Consider the following 6,204-nt stretch of genomic DNA (forward strand, 5'->3'; position numbering starts at 1 on the left):
AGCCATCCTATGGAAAACCATAGCCTTGACTATACTTTTGTTGGCAGGGTGATGCCTCTGCTTTTTAGTCTGCTGTCTAGATTTGCAAACACTTAGTAAGGCCACACTTGAAATCCTGCATCCAGTTCTGTTCACCAGACATGGAGACTCTAGAAAGAGTGTAGAGAAGAGCAACAAAGAGGATTAGGGGCCTGGAAGCTGAAACATATGAAGAACAGTTGCAGGAATTGAGTATGTCTAGTCTAATGAAAAGAAGAATTAGGGGAGACAAGATAGCAGTGTTTTAATATTTGTTGGGCTGCCCCAAAGAAGAGGGGGTCAAGCTATTCTCCAAAGGACCTGAAGGCAGGACAAGAAACAACAGATGGAAACTAACCAAGGAGAGACACAACCTAGGACTAAGGAGAAGTGTCCTGACAATGAGAACAATTAACCAGTAGAACATCTTGCCTCTAGAAGTTGTGGGTGCCCCATCAATGGAAGCTTTCAAAAAGAGATTGGACAACCATTTGTCTGAAATGATCTAAGATCTCCTGTTTGAGCAGGGGGATTGGATTAGAAGACCTCCAAGGTTCCTTCCAACTCTATTATTCTCCTCTCCTCTCTTCTCTGTGATGGGTTGCGTTATATCCCACTTGCCTGTTGTTGAAATACCCAATGGGCCTATCTTCATGCCGTCATAAGCAGTGAGTTTATAATGTATGGCCAGGCCGCCGCTGAGTCTCCCTGAGTGCAGCATCAAAGGACCATAGGATAGTAAGCGGGTGCAGTGAATTCTTGTGCTGCGGGATGGTGAATGGATTGATTTGCGCACTAGGATAACATAAGAAAATGATCTAAGTGGATAGGGCCATATTATTATACAACAAGGCTGCGTTCCCAGATCTGAGTTTTCTGGCAGTTTCTAATTTCGTTTCACCAGCCACGACTCAGAGCTTTGAGGTCCGGCGACTTGACTTTCTGCCTTGCTCTCAGCATTCGGTCCCTCCCTCTTCTGCAGGAGAGAAAACCAGCAAGGAAAGGGTTGTAGGTTTCGTGGTGGTGGCAGCAACTGGGGTTTACCTCTTCCTGGGTTACATCCTTTGGGAATTTTTTTTTTCAGATGCCTGGATCTAATTACTGTGATAATTGGTCATTTCATTAAGCGACACCTTGCGAGCAGAGCTGGGGAGCCTGTTTTTGGAAAAACAAGTCTTAAAAAACAAAGCTATTGCACGGAGGCCGGCATAGTTCCATTGTGGGGTTGGATTTATTGAAAATATGTCCATTTTGCAGTGCTGAATCTGCATTGTAGGCTGTATTCGTATAGGAGTCAAAATAAAATAAAATACTTTGGTCTTTGTCATCTCTCTGTCTCTTTCTCTGTCCCTCTTTCTCTGCCTTTGTTTCTCTGTCTCTCTTTGTCTCTCTCCTCTCTCTCTGTGTGTCCCTCTGTCTCTTTCTCTGTCTTTGTGTCTCTGTCTCTCTTTGTCTCTCTCTCTCTCTCTCTGTGTGTCTCTCTCTCTGTGTCCCTCTGTCTCTTTCTCTGTCTTTGTGTCTCTGTCTCTCTTTGTCTCTCTCTCTCTCTCTCTCTGTGTGTCTCTCTCTGTGTCCCTCTGTCTCTTTCTCTGTCTTTGTGTCTCTGTCTCTTTGTCTCTCTGTTTCTCTGTCTCTCTCTCTCTCTGTGTCCCTCTGTCTCTTTCTCTGTCTTTGTGTCTCTGTCTCTCTTTGTCTCTCTCTCTCTGTCTCTCTCTCTGTGTGTCCCTCTGTCTCTCTCTCTCTTTCTCTGTCTCTCTTTCCTGTCTCTCTTTCTCTGTCTCTCTTTCTCTGTCTTTGTGTCTCAGTCTCTCTCTCTGTCTGTCTCTCTCTGTGTCTCTCTCTGTGTCTCTCTTTCTCTGTCTTTGTGTCTCAGTCTCTCTCTCTGTCTGTCTCTCTCTGTGTCTCTCTCTGTGTCTCTCTTTCTCTGTCTTTGTGTCTCAGTCTCTCTCTCTGTCTCTGTCTCTCTCTGTGTCTCTCTCTGTGTCTCTCTTTCTCTGTCTCTCTTTGTCCCTGTCTCTGTCTCTGTCTCTCTCTCTGTCTCTCTCTGTCTTTGTGTCTCTCTCTCTGTGTCTCTTTCTTTGTCTTTGTCTCTCTCTCTTTTTTCTCTGTCTCTCTCTCTGTCTCTCTTTCTCTGTCTCTCTGTCTCCCTGTCTCTTTCTCTGTCTGTCTGTCTGTCTGTGTGTGTGTGTGTGTGTGTCTGTCTCTGTCTGTCTCTCTTTATCCCTCCCCCCTCTCTCTGTCTTTTCTAAAAAGACTATTATAATTTAAATGAACACCTTCTGATTTATTTTCACAATAATCTTTGATTCGTTGGGGTGGGGGAGAAGGTTGAGACTTCAGTCCTTCTTGCAAACAAATATGTAGGTGTCTCATGAAAAATGCAAGGGAACCTGGGGGGAAAGGTGGCCATAGAGAGGTCCTACAGCCCCCTCCTCGGTTTGCAAGGTTGGGGGGATTGTGAGCCCCTCAAAAGGACTGTGAAAGCATTGACAGCGCAGTCTCTGGTTCACAGTTTCTAATGGCTGGAGAAGTTTTGTAGCCTCTCAGTTGCCATCAGGGCCTTTGTCGTTCCCGTCTCCCTGCTTTGCTCTGTGACTTTAATGTCCCAACCTTTCCCAAATCCTGATTTCTATAAATTAGACCTGGTTCATTCTCCGGAATGAGACCCACTGAAGATCCAACTACAATCTCTTCCTTCCATCAGCAGGTTGCCGCAGTGGTGGGATTCAAATAATTGAACAACCGGGTCTCTGCCCTAACGATTTCTTCCAACAACCAGAGTTCACCAAACTGCTAAATCTAATAAAATGAAATTCAATGATGAAAAGAGTCAGGTTCTACATTTAGGCAAGGAAAACGAAATGCCCAGGTACAGTATAGGTGGTACCTTGCTCAATAGTAGTAACTGTGAGAAGGGATTTTGGAGTCCTAGTGGACAATCGTTTAAATAGGAGCCAGCCGTGTGCAGCAGCTGCCAAAAAAGCCAAACTAGTTCTAGGCTGCATCAACAGAGGGATAGAATCAAGATCACGTGAAGGGTTAATACTTTATAAGGCATTGGGAAGGCCACACTTGGAATACGGCATCCAGTTTGGTTGCCATGATGTAGAAAAGATGTGGAGACTCTAGAAAGAGGGCAGAGAAGAGCAACAAAGAAGATTAGGGGACCGGAGACTAAAACATATGAAGAACAATGGCAGGAAATGGGTATGTCTAGTTTAATGAAAAGGAGGACTAGGGGAGACATGATAGCAGTCTCCAATATCTCAGGGGCTGCCCCAAAGAAGAGGGAGTCAAGCTATTCTCCAAGGCACCTGGGAGTAGAACAAGAAACAGTGGGTGAAAACTAATCAAGGAGAGAAGCAACTTAGAAATGAGGAGAAATTTCCTGACAGAACAATTAATCCGTGGAACAACTTGCCTCCAGAAGTTGTGAATGCCCCAACACTGGAAGTCTTTAAGAAGATGTTGGATAGCCATTTGTCTGAAATGGTATAGGGTTTCCTGCCTAGGCAGGGGGTTGGACTAGAAGACCTCCGAGGTCCCTTCCAACTCTGCTATTGTATTGTATTGCTCAGAGAGTTAACCACCAGTTCTCCCGAAGTAGTGCAAACTGGCTGAATACCACCACTGTATTGCGCTTATGATGCCAGCAAAAAAGCAGAATATATACCTGTTTATTGCGTGAGGTTACCTGTGCCTTGGGGAACACGCTATACCTCTGCATGATTTATTTTTAAAGTGTTGCTTGATTTCCAGGCTGTAGACCAGAACACCATTTCATTTAGAGACACACCAGGCAGCCTCGTCTAATAACTGTCTGCCTGCGGGCTTCTGTGCTGGGAACAACGGAATACAGGTAGTCCTCGACAGCTGTCAGGCGGGTTTCGTCCAGTTTATGACCTCTCTTGCCACAATTATTGCCTTTGTAAAGTTTTTTTTTTCATTTTCATAACATATAATCACATGTATACTATTACATAGCCAGCATCGTACTGTATTATTAAATGTTTACATCAATTCATCTTACCATCAACTCCCAAAAAACAATTATTGGCTCTTCTGTTCTCCATACACCATATTTGTACCTTATCCATTACTTTCTTCTCCCTGTCTCCTCCCCTCCCTACCTCCTTTCTTCCCTCTGTCTTCCTTCTCTTCTCTTCTCTCCTTCCCCTTCCTCTCTCCTTCGCCTCTCTTACCTTTCCAGTCCTCCTTTCTCTCCTCCTCTTCTCCCCTCCTTGTCCTCTCTCCTATCATTCTCTTCTTCCCTTACCTCTCCTTTTCTTCCCACTCTTCATCTCATTTACTTGGTGTATTTCCGCTTCTGAGCAAGCTCCCTTTTATGTTGATGGTATTTAAAGTTTCTTTTCAATATACATATTTAATTTTAACATATATTATCCTCCTTTTTTTTAAAAAGTAGAAAAAAGTATACCTATATAGTCATTGTGCTTTTAACCCACCCACCCCCAGACCAATTTTGGTCGAGATGTAGACCTGGTTACAATTCCCATCATTATCTTTATATTATTAAGAGAATCACTGCAGTTGCTAAGTCAGTAAATGGTTGTTAAATAATTCGTCTCTCCCCAAAATGGCAGGATTTGGCAGCGCAATTGAGACCCCAAATCTTAGGCCAGGGGTCGGCAACCTTAAACACTCAAAGAGCACAAAGATCCTAACTGGAAGCCCCTCCCCCCGTTCAAATCTGGAGGCAACCAGAAGTCCGCTTCCCCCACCATTGAGTCTCTTCCTATCGCGACGTCCTTTTTTCCTCTCCCTGTCCTAACCGAAAGCCCTATCAATTGTGGCGCTGACCGGAAAACCCGTCCCTTGCCATAGAGTCTGGCGCACCCTGCTTGCTCCGCCCCTAACCGGAAGCTCCTCTCAAATTGTGGTGCTGACTGGCGACAGGGAGCCGCAGCAGAGGGATGAAAGAGCCACATGCGGCTCCAGAGCCACACATGTGGCTGATCCCTGCCTTAGGCCTCCCATCAACGCTTTTGATTGTTGAGGCCAGCAGCCATCTTGCCTTTTCTGACCTCCTTTTCCCCAGAAACCTCACTGTTTACATTCTGTCCCTACCCAGGCCCCCCCAAATTATTTATTGGGCCCTGCCATTGTTGTCCCACAAACATTTCAGTGTCTCTCTTGCAATTTACATCTTAGCAGCCTCCAACTAGCTCTCTCAAGGCAGAAATTGAAGAGGCCCCTTACCAGTGGTGGGTTTCAAATTTTTTTAGTACCTCTTCTGTAGGTGTGGCCTGCTTTGTGGGAGTGCTTGCCGGCCATGTGATGGGGTGGGAATGGCTTGACTGCCATGTGATCAAGTGGGAGTAGCTTGCCGGCCATGTGACTGGGTGGGCGTGGCCAACTTGTAAAATGTGCTGAAACTCACTTACAACGCTCTTGCTTAGCAACCAAAATTTTGGCTCAGAAACTCTGGCATTTGAAGCACGCAAGTCTTAAAGCTGTCAAGTTACAAGTCCCTCGCACCCCTAACCCTTTAGGAAAAAAACCCCAGGGGTGTTCAAACTTGACAGCTTTAAGACTTGTGGACTTCAAGTCCCAGAATTCCTCCTCTCGCTCTTCATCTTGATGATGTGCGGACGGGTGGGGGGAGGGAGCTGGAACCGGTTCTAAAACGGCACTGTAGATTTGTGGAACCTCTTCTATAGAAGCGCTTAGAACTGGCAGGAACCCACCCCTGCCCCTTACCCATCTCTCAGCTCGGGGAAAAAGTTTGGCCCAACTGCCTCGAAATCCTATGAAACCAAGGCATCTGTACCAGGGGTGGAGTCCAGCAGAGACAACTGCCGGTTCGCAGAGGGATGCACCACAAAACAAGATGAGCGCCACTGGGAGAACTGGTTCAGGGGCGTGGCAGGCCTGGGTAGCTGCCGGATCTGTAGCCTGTGGCAGCCACAGAGGTCTAAGCCGATGCTTGCTTGGTAAAAACTGGATATTTGCCGTTAAAATGCTACGGCGAGGGCTGCGTTCTTCAAAGCAGGAATCAGACCACGAAACTGTCTTTTTCAGGGAACAAGGAGGTGCACTGAATGGGAGGCCCCATGATTTTTACTCAGCTTCCAGTTTGCGGCAAGGACGTATAGTAGCTGGCTGGCATGAGAATTTGACTCCCCCCCCCCCCAAAAAATGGTTTCACCCAAAGGTTGCACCCAG

Source organism: Thamnophis sirtalis, unplaced genomic scaffold, assembly GCF_051295495.1.
Source record: "Thamnophis sirtalis isolate CommonGarterSnake01/CBP01778 unplaced genomic scaffold, rThaSir2_p1.2 scaffold_15, whole genome shotgun sequence".
NCBI lineage: Eukaryota > Metazoa > Chordata > Lepidosauria > Squamata > Natricidae > Thamnophis > Thamnophis sirtalis.